We start from the raw sequence: 14160 nt of genomic DNA on the forward strand, positions 1-14160 counted from the left end.
GTGTAAGGCCCCGTGTTTTTAGGATAAACGGGAACCAATTTTTTTTCTAGTTCCTGCTCATTCAGGTATCCACTGGGTTAACAAAGTTTTGGGTTTTTTTATATATAATTTTAAAAAGTCTCATTTTGCTATTCAAACAGTAAAAACAATATATATCTTTCCGTTTTTTTTTGTTTCTTCAGCATCTTATATATCTGATGTTTTGTACCAACCAAACAGGTCCTAAGTTTTCTCATGAACATTTTGTGGATTTTGAAATTTTGCACGGATTTTTAATTTTAATAGATTTTTTAGAACTTTTTTGTGAATTTTGAAAATTTTAAGAATTTACATAATTTTGAAAGAACTCCTGAAATATTCCATGAACTTACTAAAAAACTTATCATAAAATCAATGAGAAATCAACCTTCTAAGGCACTGAAGAGTGTGGTGAGGGAAGAACGTGTGGGTGGGAAGAGAGAGAAAGTGTATTAGAGACACAAATGAGAAAATGAAAATGGAAGATACTCCTCTTCTAAGGAGAAAGTTCCTCCAAAGCTCTTTCTTTTATAAGCTTCTCCAATGTTCTATTCAAGTATTTCAAGCTAATCTGTAGTATATGGTAAAGATATTTCTCACACTTACCCTGCTAGTTGCAGGCTGCAACAAATACAAAATCCCTATCTAGCTCACCCCATGATCTCATTATCTCATTTATTAAAAAAACGTCATACCCACAATCTGGAAATTCTTACTGCTGTCATTTACAAAGAAGTTCTAAAACATTCTGAAAAGTTTGAGGCAGTTTTCAGAAAATACACTGAAAACTAAGGAAATTTTGAAAAACTCACACTTCAAAAAATCTCAAAATTTTGAAAAAATCACAAAGAAATTCTTAAAATTCAATGAAAATGAAAGGAATTGTTAAAAAACTATGAAATTCTAAAATTTCGGCAAAATTATAGAGAAGTGTTTGTGCGGTGATCGAAAGACTATCAGAGAGCCTTGCTCTTCGCATAAAAAAGCAGCAAATTTCCTGTTTCTTCAATCATGATGCCTGCTGCAGACATGCCTGATGTGCCTATTGACCAAGCCATGCTACTTTGCATCAATTAACTCTAAGCCTCCATCCTGAGTGAATTTGAGTGTTGAATCTTTTTTTTCGTAGGCTTGTCTCTGTTTGCCGTCTAGACCACCTGAGGATCATCAAATGAGCGATCTAGTGATATAAAGATAGAGAAATAGTACATATGAGGTTTCAGTCATGTGGAAGCCACAAGCAAATGTGGGCACAGATCTTTGAGTATGAAGGATGGGACTATATTTCCCATTGGTGACAATCCATGTTGAGTAGTTTCCACCCAGCAAGATGGCAGAAGGACGAGTAGAAGAAGGCAGAAACAACGAGCAGAGCGCCAGGAAGAAGAAGATGGCGCAGTTTGTCATTGAGTATAGTTTTTGCTCTAGCTTGCCTCTATAGTAAAACAGAAACTAATGTCATGAATGGTCCTCACTTCCACTGATGGCCTGATTGTGGCCGTATGAAAGTAAGAAATTGCTCATTTTTTTTATTGTATTGGGGCAATTAGAGCTCCACCCTCATTGGGTCCTTGTTATTCTCTTTTTAGTTCCCGTAATTATGGGGATTGGTGGGTTTACTTCGTAGGGGTTGAGCCCATTAAGTGTCCCGTGTCCCAAGGAAGGTTCTTCTAAAAAGAAAATGAATGTTTTCACCCCCAAGAAAGAGTCAAAGGAGGTTAAGGTCTGCCTGAGAGTAGGCCTGTGCAAAGCTCAGCACGGGCTCAGCTCTTTTAAGCATGGCCTGGGTTCATCTATGACTGTAAATGAGCCTAGCTGAAACACCAAGCCTAGTCACGATTACTTCACGAACCATGCTTGATTGAGCAAGTGAGCGTGATTTGTTTCTTTGTTGGCACTTGCTTTCTCTCAGTTAGGTCCATGTAAGATACAATTACTATAACACGTATCTATAGAGAATTACTTTATTTATAGAGATTTATTTTACATGAATATTAGTAGGATTGGGACTACTTCAAATGCTTGCCATTGATGGTGTCCAAACTTTTGCCGCAGCAATAGTTTGACAAAAAATATGGTCTTGCAGATTGACGTTCCAAAATGAATTCATATGATGCAGTCAATGTAACCCGCACTTTGTTGGAATTCTCTTTCTGCTCATCTCAAAGTTTCTTGCTTCTGTTATATGATTTGATTAATATGAAGTTGTAACTGCATCAATATATGGGGCTAATTTTGTGAAAATTCTATGCACTCCATTCATGCTAGAATATTTTTTGACTAAAACTTTACTGGTAGTAAGCTCATGATTCTTGGGGTTGAATGAGATAGCTGGATGACTAGGTCACATTATCATAACTAGGGTTCTTGGGTTCAAAATCCATGAGGCTCATTCCCTTAGCTTGCCTAGCAAAAAACGAGTAGAAGAAGAAGAGGCTCATGATTCTCATTTCTTCATTTGTGCAAGTATCCTGTAGGTGCAATAAACAAGTAAAACTTTTCTTCATTCCTTCGTTTCTTTTCTGAAAAAATACAGGTCAGTTTACCAATTGGTGCACCTCACCTTGTGTTGGGACGTTGTAAGTTCAAAAACCAATGGTACGGTTGTATAACTGGTTGGGGTCTGCCTAACCCCAGCTTTCCTATCAAAAAAATTTTTTTTTGACAAGTCAGTTAGCAAGTAGTCTCCGGGGGTTTGCATGACCTCTGATTTAGAGATGACTGCATTGGTTCACAGAGGTCTTTTTCTTGGATTATGCATTTTCTCTTCGCAGAAGTGCTGATCTAGTTGCGGGTAAGATAAGTATATATTCTCCTCTACTAACTTGTACTCATTTTGTTATTTTGGATTTCTCACTTGTCTCTCCTCGGTTATGCTCAGTTCTATACATCTTGAGCAGGAACAGCAGCTTCTGTTTCAGTTGGTGATGGCATTTCAAGAAAGTGAAGAACAAATAGACGGTGGCATGTGGGGTTCACAGCAATGTAAACCAGATTTTGTAAATTTGCCCATTTTTGTTCGTTGTGCCCATTTAAGAGGATCTACGTGCGGTTGTAAGGGTTGTACTCTGCACTCTATTTCACAGAGCATAGCAAAGGTTTAGGCATTTGGCTTTTGGAACTTACGAGATTTCAGGAGGAGCAGTTACCATCTTTTCTCTAAAACCAAGGGATTCTCAGCTCGTTTGCACCATTTTAGGAGGAAAGTAATCTTATCAGATTGGTGATCATAATCAGCTGAATGGTGATTGATATCGTTGTCTTTTTTTTTTTTTCTTTCCTTCTTGTGGGTGTAGCTGTATGAGTATGTATATGTGTTCCTCCTTGATGAAAAAAAATAGAAAAAGAGTGTGCTCCTTCTTCACCGTGGATGTAAGCCTAGTGGCTGAACCACGTAAATTTTGTGCTTCCCTTTGTTCTTTGCTCCTTAAGTTTGTTTTTTAACATGGTATCAAAGCTTAGCTCGTCCTGATGCGTGCCTGTTCAGAATCTAGTCGTTGCCTGTCCTTGTGTTATGGCTGAGTCTCAAGGCAACCAAAACCCAACTGGAAGTAGTTCCAGCAACTTTAAAGGCATCGACAATGATCAAAATCTTACATTGAAGATCACCATTGTGCCTCTCAATGGAGCAAATTATCTGAGTTGGGCCAAAGCCGCACGTCTGTTCTTGAGCGGACGATCTAAGATCGGTTACATAAATGGCAAAATTACTCCTCCGGAGAAATCAGACTCCAAGTATGAACAATGAGAATCAGAAAATGATCTGGTAATGTCTTGGTTGTTAAACTCTATGAAACCTCATATTTCCAATACTTTTCAGTTTCAAGAAACGGCTAAAGAGGTATGGGACTCCTTAGCGGAATGATATGCAAAGCAAAATAATTTGGCACGAGTTTATCAGATCCAACTTGAAATAGCCAATCTCTCAAGAGGAGATAAGCCCATACATGTCTATCTTAGCCAGCTTCGAAGCCTTTGGGACGAACTTATGCAGTATCATCCTGCCACCTCAGATCCAAACACTTACAAACAACGTATGGAGGAGGATAAAGTGTTTAAAGTTCTTGCGTGACTCAGAAATGATTATGAAGCTTCCGAACTTCAACAGTGTTTGTCAAGCCATTCAAAGAGAAGATGCCCGCCACAAAGTTATGAATTCATCTAAAAAAAATATGAGTGACGATAATGCTGAAAAAATGGCTTATCAAACTCAGTCTACACCAGAACACAAGAGCCATGAAAGAGGTAATAATTTTCAAAAAGGATTAAAGCAAATAAGATGCTCTTATTACAGAAAATTAGATCATGTTCATGAAAAATGTTGGGACTTGGTTGAATGACCTCTAAAGGAGAAGTCGACTACTTCAAAACCCATTGATACAGTCAACTTTGTCACAAAGGAGGACTTGGATTTTTTTTTTCAACATTTTTCAAAGACAAATTTGGTGTCCACACAGTCCATCAATAACATGTCTGAAGGTAAAAATCTTGCTCTCCTTACTCATAAAAGTAATTCTGAATGGATTACTGATTCAAGTGCTACATATCATATGACAAACAATCCATCTAATTTAGTCAATCTAGACAAAGTAAGGAAGAAGCCTGTATTCATTGTTGATGGATCCCCTTTAGCAGTCGAAGGCTATAGAATGAAGTTGTTCCTTGACATCAAAAACTCTAGAGTTTTATATGTGCCAAATATTTCTGCAAATCTGATGTCCATAAGTAAGATTACAAACTCTCACAATTGTATGCCAATTTTTTTGTCAAAGGATGTGATTTTTCAGGACAAGGAAACGAAGAAGGAGATTGGTAGAGGGCGTGAATAGAACGGGTTGTATATCTTGGATTCCCACAGCTTGAGTTTACTCATGGCAACTAAGAAGAGAACTTATTATCAAATGTGGCACTCACGCTTCAGACATATTGTTGATCGTACTCTAAAAATGCTGGTTCCCAATGTTTCTCCATATGGTTATGCATGCAATGCCTGTGAGTTATCAAAATCCACCAAGCTGCCTTTCCAAACATCTACCAGAAGCTCTAGTGAATTTTTTGAAGTTGTGCACTCCGATGTCTGGGGTCCTGCCCCAGTGAAATCAATTTTTGACTACAGGTATTATGTCTCTTTTATTGAAGATAAAACTCGGGTGGTGTGGTTGTTCTTTATGAGAAATAAAAATGAAGTGTCAAAACTCTTCAAAGAATTTTACAACCTCATCTACACCCAATATGAAGCCAAAATAAAGAAACTTCACTCAGACAATGGGGGAGAATACATCAATGATGCTCTCCAAGATTTTATGAAAAAAAAGGAATTTAGCCCCAAAATTCTTGCATAGGAACTCCACAACAAAATGGAGTGGATGAGCGCAAAAATCGGCAACTTCTTAACGTTGCAAGGTCACTTATGATTCACATGAGTGTACCTCAAAATTTTTGGGCCGAGGTTATAGGAATTGCCTGCTATATTATCAACAGAATAACAAGTACTATTCCTATAGAAATGCTCCTTCAAAAACATGTGTCCATACGACACCTAAAAGTTTTTAGATGCAAATGCTATGCTCATATTCAAGCTAAATTTAGAAACAAACTTGAAAAAAGGGCAATGAAATGCATCTTTCTTGGTTATTCTAGTAGAAAAAAGGGTTATAAATGCTATGAGCCACTTTCAAAAAAATTGTTTGTCACTCGTGATGTTAAATTCTTTGAGCAAGAGTCGTACTTTGAAGAACAAAATTAGGGGGAGTCATTCAGAAAAAGAGTTGACTTTAAAAAGAGTCCATCCCTTCCTATTATCAGTGCTTATGATGATAATGCTGAAAATAAGCATCACAGTTCCACAGAAAGCTCCCATCCAATTGAAACCTTACAACCTTCCAGTGAGTTAGGACAACTACAAGCAAATGAAAATCAAAATGAAAACAATACTCAGCCCCAAGTTCTTGAACCTGGACAAATTAGAAATATTGAATTACCTACTAGACAATCATCCCGTCCTACCAAACTTCCATCCAAACTAAGTGATTTTTACATGTATTTGTCTGTTGACAATGTCCACTCCATAGAGAAGTACTTCACCCTCGAAAATCTGTCTAAAACCTACAAGATGTATGTCTTGAAAACTCAACTACTTCATGAACCAAAAAACTTTGAAGAAGCCAACAATGACCCAAGCTGGAAAAACGCTATGAAAGAAGAAATTTCTGCTCTAGAGAAAAACCATACCGGGGATTTTGTGCCTCTACTAGATGATAAAAAGGTTGTGGGATGTAAATGAATATATCGAATAAAATGCCATAGTGATGGGACTGTTGAACGATTCAAAGCGCAATTGGTAGCAAAGGGATTTATTCAAACTGAAGGAATCAACTACAATGAAACCTTCACACCTATTGCTAAAATGAGCTCGGTTAGAACTCTTCTCTTAGTGGCGTCAAATAGAAGGTGGGAACTTATGCATCTGGATGCTAAAAATGCTTTCTTACATGAAGAACTTAATGAAGAAGTGTACATGGCATTGATAATGAAAAATGATACATATGTAAGTTAAAAAAGGCTCTGTATGGCTTAAAACAATCTACATGAGCCTGGTTTTCTCGTCTCAGTGAAGCCCTTGTAAAAATAGGATTCAAAAGAAGCACAACCGATTACACTTTGTTTACATCGGTTCGTGACTCTAAAATCACTATTTTACTTGTTTACGCCGATGATATCATAATGACAGGTGATGATACTAACTTCATGCCCCGAGTAAAGGAATATCTCAACAAACTATTTGAGATAAAAGACTTGGGAAAATTGAGGTATTTTTTGGGCATAGAAGTTGCTCACTCAGACAAAGGTGTGTTCTTATGTCAAAGAAAATATGTGTTAGACCTCTTAAAAGAAACTAACTATCTGGGTGCCAAGGTCACTGACACTCCCATGGAGTCAAATTACAAACTAAGAATAGATGGTGGTGATATGGTAGACAATCACTACAAGAAAATATGGAATTAGCGGCGAAAGTTAGCAACGCTAACTAGCGACAGATTAACGAGAGAAACAAATTCATCGCTAAAATGAATACTATTTACGAAAATAGCGACGACATAGGTTATGTCACAAACGTTGTCGCTATTTAGCGACAGATTTGGCGACGAAATAGATTGCATCACTATTTTCGTATTTTGTTGTAATAGTTGTGCCATTCAACGACGGATTTGGCGACGTACGACGACGTAGCGACAGAATAATTCTGTCGCTAAGTCGTCGCTAAATATCGCGTAAATCCCTAATCCCAGCCATCTTTCTCTTTTCCTGTTTCGCTGCCTCTTCCACTGCTCCCACTCACCACCCTGTCCCTCCCGCCGCCCTCTTCCTCCCGCCGCCCATCGGCCTCTCTCCGGCCCCCACCGTCCACCGCTCGCTGGCCGCCGCTCTCCGTCAGCCTCCCACCGCCGCTCAACGATGCACAGGTATACCTTTTCGTCGGCAGGGGGTCGACCCCCCCTGCATTTCCGACAGAGGGTCGATGCCCCTACGTATCTGGTAGGGGGTCGACCCCTGTGTTTCTGGCAGGGGGTTGCCCCTTCGTTTTCGACAGCAGGGGGTCAACCCCCTTGCGTTTCCGGCAGCAGGGGTCGACCCCCCTACGTTTCCGGCAGCAGGGGTTCGACCCCCCTGCATTTTCGGCAGCAGGGGTTCGACCCCCCTGTATTTCCGGCAACAGGGGGTCGACTCCCTACGTTTCTGGCAGCAGGGCGCAGGGGGTCGCCCCCCTGCGTTTTCGGCAGCAGGGCGCTGTGGGTCCCCCCCCCTGCATTTCCGGTAGGAAGGGGGTCGCCCCACATGCGTTTCCGGCAGGTAGGGGGTCACCCCCCCTGCGTTTCCGACAGGGGGGTCGCCCCCCTGCGTTCTGTGAAACAGCATCATTCTGTGAAACTGTGAATGACTCATTGAATCAGTTGTAGTTTGTTTGATGGTTCCTGCTACTCGGATAACTCTAGTAAAGCTAGAGCTAATACGTGCACCAAAGCCCGACTTCTGGAAGGACCGCATTTTTTAGATAAAAGGCATATGCAAGATTTTTTCATTTGACTCGGTTTTTTTTTTCGGCAGGTGGTGACTTCATTTTAACACAGTGTTTTTTGTAGATTTCTCAATGGAACTCGCTTGTGCCCCGCCACCCGTGGTAAGTAAGTGACAAAGACAATGTAAATCGAGTAAATACCCATGGTGAGTAAGTGATGCAAGCGCATCACATGTTATTTAATTTATTGGATGTAACACTTTATTGTTCACACACTCACTTAGTTGTTGATATCTAGGACTGCTTTGTTGGAGTTCGGAGATCATGCTGAGCATGATTTTAATGTATGAGAATAAAAGTATTCTTATTTTTGGAGTACGGATTTCATGTTAGGCATGATAGTAGTTAGCGGGATATTGAAGTGTGTTTGTTGCAGGTACATGTTTGACATTTGTTTGATATGAATGATTTCGATGTATTGCAATGTTTGATGTGATTGTATCCATGCTTGCATGTAGTTACTTTCAATTTGATTATGGCTTCCATGTAAAATTGTATAATGAAAGCATGCTTCAAATGAATGTATCGTGTCATAAATAGTTTGCACATGAAAATATTAAATTATTAATGCATGCATCATAATTCTTGTTATTATATGACATCATATATTGCATGATAAATTTGATATTTTCTTCATCATAGCATTTTGATGATTCTTTTTTAATTGGTTAGGATACTATTCATAACATCATATGACAAAATGACTGCAAACCGTGAATGGATGTACCGTAGGATAGTGGACAATGAGTTATCGCATGAATATATGGATGGTGTTAACAGTTTTATTGAATTTGCAACGGCAAGTGTCAGTACAGTGGATCTCACAGGTCGGATTAGGTTTCCCTGTAAGATTTGTAAGAATAATCGATTTGTAGTACCTCATGGTGTTAGACATCACCTATACAGGAAGGGTTTTGTGAGTGATTATCAGATTTAAATTATTTGAATGTATTATAATACTTAATGTGAATCATTTGTATGTATTGCAATACTTGATGCAAATGATTTGAATGTATTGTAATACTTGATGCAAATGATTTGAATGTATTGCAATACTTGATGTGAATGATTTGAATTATTTGAATATATTGTAATACTTGATGCGAATCATTTGAATGTATTGCAATACTTGATGCGAATGATTTGAATGTATTGTAATACTTGATGCGAATGCTTTGAATGTATTGCAATACTTGATGTGATTGATTTGAATTATTTGAATGTATTGTAATACTTGATGCGAATGATTTGAATGTATTGCAATACTTGATGTGAATGATTTGAATATATTGTAATACTTGATGCGAATCATTTGAATGTATTGTAATACTTGATGCGAATGATTTGAATGTATTGTAATACTTGATGCGAATGATTTTAATGTATTGCAATACTTGATGTGAATGATTTGAATGTATTGTAATACTTGATGCGAATCATTTGAATGTATTGTAATACTTGATGCGAATGATTTGAATGTATTGTAATACTTTATGCGAATCATTTGAATGTATTGCAATACTTGATGTGAATGATTTGAATTATTTGAATGTATTGTAATACTTGATGCAAATTATTTGAATGTATTGTATGTCATTTTTTATTTGTTAGAATATGGTTCGTGGAGCTTACAGTGGTCGTTTATCCAGTAGTATCCAAGCCTAGCCTTCATCTTCACGGGCTTTTGTGATAGGTATATCATTTAACTAATTGGATGCTTGATTAGTTGAAATGTGCATTCTGAGAATTTCTAACGTATTTTTTTACAGATGATGTTTTGCCTGTATATGACCCACCCACACCAGTTGATCACACAAGTCAGGAGCCAACACAGGATGCAGGGTCTTCTCAGTCTGGCACAAGAAGACTCATTCAAATAGTGTATATCGATAATCGACCGTAAGTATTTCGTTTTCACTTATTGCATATCTTATAAATATTTTATATTGATATTTACTGTGTAACAATTCATGTGCAGCACGAGGTTTGAGCCACAAGAAGTAGTACGCGAGATTAGGATTTCACTTCTTCAACATCTACCAGGACCGGTCGCTCAATGGAAAGAGTATCCAAAAGAGGTGATAGACAAATTGTGGTCCTCATTCACGGTATACAGTTATTTGTCATAGTTAATGTGTTTCATATTTAATTTTTTTTATAGTCATGTCTACTAACTTTTTGAAAATCTATATAGGCTTCAAATTGCTTCGCGACTACGGTGGAGAAACATGATGCAAGGAAGGTGTGACAGAAGGTGGCTGCCAATCGATTTGCAGACATGCTGCACAATATGAAGACTGCAGCAAAAAAAACATCTGGCGGAATAGATGGTCCACTACAGTGGAAGGGCCATGGCCGTATTACTATCATGAGAGATTATTGAGAGGGAATGTGCGACAAGTGGGTGAGAGATGCATTTCAAAATCACTCTGCGAAAGCTGCACAAAATCGAGCAAAAATGCCTGAAGCCCATCTACACACAGATGGATCTAAGACTTTTGGGAGCCATCTGAAGAAAATGGTAACTCATCAATATATAATATCAATTTTATAAGTACTGTTGCAAACCTGTTAACTAAATCTTTTATCATTTAACTTCGCAGAAAGCAGAAAAAGGAGACATTATACCATATAAGGATGTGTTTGTTGAAACACATAAACGGAAGATCACGGGAGACTTCGTATAAGAGAAGGCGAGAACGACAATGGTATGTATTTATTCTATTAATAATCATTGCAATATACAAGTTACCATTTTCTTTGTAATTCTTAATTATTAATGCATACTGTAAACATTATTTTGTAGGAGACATATGAGCAACATATGGTAGAGCGATATGGTGATGACTCTACTCAGCATCCATCATTTGATCCTGCAGCATGGGTGACTGCAGTAGGTGAACCCAAGAAGAGTCGTGTGTTCGGGTTTGGGAGTAATATAAACACCTCACCTGTCATTGCTTCCTCCAGTCACGGCTCACAAACTTCTTCTGTTGACATAAGCTCCAAGCAACATCATATTTTTTTCGGTGATGATGTACGCCAGATCGTTAAGGACATAATGTGTGACTACTTCCATGAAACCATCGTCGACGTTCTTCGATCTGAGTTCAACAATTTTTTGCTGAACAGGAGAACTTCGATTGCAGGTGCCTCTCAGGTATGAAAGTTTCATGCAATATATTGCATGTCGTTAGATTTCATGTAACTTTGATTGCCTTAACTTAGGTGTATTGGATATAATTTATTTTAGTATATTTTGTTTATCAGTACTGACCTTTTATATAATATTTCAGTATAATATTTTGACTGCCTTAGAACACATATTAGCATGCTAAAATCACATATATAGCTTTTTGCCTGCCTTAGAGCATATATGAGCATGATATAATCACATATAGAGTTTTTTTTACTGCCTTAGAACACATATGAGCATGATATAATCACATATAGAGTTTTTTACTGCCTTAGAACACATATCATTCATGATAGAATCACATATAAAGCTTTTTGCCTGCCTTAGAGTACATATCATTCATGATAGAATCACATATAGAGTTTTTTGCCTGCCTTAGAGCATATATGAGCATGATAGAATCACATATACATTTTTTTTACTGCCTTAGAACACATATGAGCATGCTATAATCACATATTCAGTTTTTTGACTGCCTTAGAACACATATGAGCATAATAGAATCACATATAGAGTTTTTATGACTGCCTTAGAGCACATATGAGCATGGTAGAATCACATATAAAGTTTTTCTAACTGCCTTAGAACACATATGAGCATGATAGAATCACATATAAAGTTTTTTGCCTGCCTTAGAGCACATATGAACATGATAAAATCACATATAGAGTTTTTCTAACTGCCTTAGAACACATATGAGCATGATAAAATCACATATAAAGTTTTTTGTCTGCCTTAGAGCACATATGAGCATGATAGAATCATATATAGAGTTTTTTTTACTGCTTTAGAACACATATGAGTATGCTATAATCACATATTCAGTTTTTTGACTACCTTAGAACACATATGAGCATGCTATAATCACATATTCAGTTTTTTGACTGCCTTAGAACACATATGAGCATGATAAAATCACATATACAGCTTTTTGTCTGCCTTAGAGCACATATGAGCATGGTAGAATCACATATAGAGTTTTTCTGACTGCCTTAGAACACATATGAGCATGCTATAATCATATATTCAGTTTTTTTACTGCCTTAGAACACATTATTCGTGATAGAATCACATATAGAGTTTTTTGCCTTCCTTAGAGGACATATGAGCATGATAGAATCACATATAGAGTTTTTTTTATTTCAATACATTTTGTTTATCAATACTAACCTTTTTTTTCTTATGTAGGTTGCTGGCGATAATCAGCGTAGCGGAGCTGAAGGGACAGATCAAGGCAATGAACAAAAAGACACACAAAATCTTGGCGATGATTAGATTAATGTGTTGAATTTGTTCTACTTTTTTTTTTGTTTCGAAAATGTAATTGTTGAATTGTAAATAATTAAAACTTGTGAATTTTAAAGTGGAACGATTAATTGTTTTAGTTTTCTTTTATATGTAATTTTATGTGTACTTTGTTTTTTATTCACAGGAAATATAAATTATAGCGCGAGAAATTTTTTCTCGATATTTAATTTTCAAATATTTTTTTTAAATTTTTTTCCTTGTTTGCAACAGATTAGCGGATATATCCGTCGCTAGATATATAAGTTAGCGACGGCTGTAAAGTCGTTGCCAAATTGAGGTCACCGTTTAGTAACGACGGCTTTGTGACGGACGTTGTCGTTCGTTATTCCGTCGCAACTTAGAGACGGAACTGGCGACGGATATACGCTGTCGCTTATTAGCGTCAAAAAATTTGTGATAGAAGATATCTGTCGCTAATCCATCGCTAAGCCGGTTAGCGACGGATTAGCTATGGATTAGCGACAGAATTAAGTTGTCGCTAATCCACTGATTTGTTGTAGTGAATATCCAAAGTTTCCATAAACTTGTTGGGAAACTGATATGCCTAATAGTAAAAAGACCATATATCACTCATGCCGTTAGCGTCATAAGTTAGTTCATTTATAAACCGATGTCCACTCATGTTAAAGCAACCTATAGAATCCTAAGATATCTAAAGGGAACACCTGGAATGGGAATTTTAATAAAGCGTGATCAGCCTATTGAAGTCATCGGGTATGTTGACGCTGATTGGGCGTGTTACCCAAATGATAGACGATCTACATCCGGATATTGTACATTTGTGAGAGGTAACCTTGTGACATGAAAAAGCAAAAAAAAACCTATTGTTGCTCGCTCGAGTGTTGAGGCTGAGTATAGGGCCATGGCAGCATGTACATGTGAACTTGTATGGATGAAATCTTTGTTGAAAGACATAAATATTGAGATTGAAGGTCCTATGAAGCTAATGTGTGACAACATGGCAGCCATTCACATCAGAACTAATCCAGTCTTTCATGAAAGAACCAAGCACATAGAAGTTGATTGTCATTTTGTGAGAGACAAAATTCAAGATGAAACCATTGAAACCTCCCACGTCAAAAGTAACAGACATCTTTACAAAAGCTCTTGGAAAAGATCGACACAAGCACATAACAAACAAGTTGGGGCAGCTTAATATCTGCAGTCCAACTTGAGGGGGAGATTGTTACGAGATTTCAGGAGGAGCAGTTACCAACTTTTCTCTAAAATCAAGAGATTCTCAGCCGTTTGCACCATTTTAGGAGAAAAGTAATCTTATCAGATTGGCGATCATAATCAGCTGAATGGTGATTGATATCGTTGCCTTTTTTTTTCTTTTCTTTCTTTCTCAGGCGTGTAGCTGTATGAGTATGTATATGCGTTCCTCCTTGGTGAAAAGAAATAGAAAAAGAGTGTGCTCCTTCTTCACCGTGGATGTAGGTAAATTCTGTGCTTTCCTTTGTTCTTTGCTCCTTAAGTTTGTTTTTTAACAGAACTCTAGTTTATGTACATCAATGTCAAGGGATCATCTTCAATGCAGGTGTGGACTCTGTGTGTGTGC

Source organism: Nuphar pumila, chromosome 6 (assembly GCF_984573655.1).
Source record: "Nuphar pumila chromosome 6, dmNupPumi1.hap1.1, whole genome shotgun sequence".
Classification (NCBI taxonomy): Eukaryota; Viridiplantae; Streptophyta; class Magnoliopsida; order Nymphaeales; family Nymphaeaceae; genus Nuphar; species Nuphar pumila.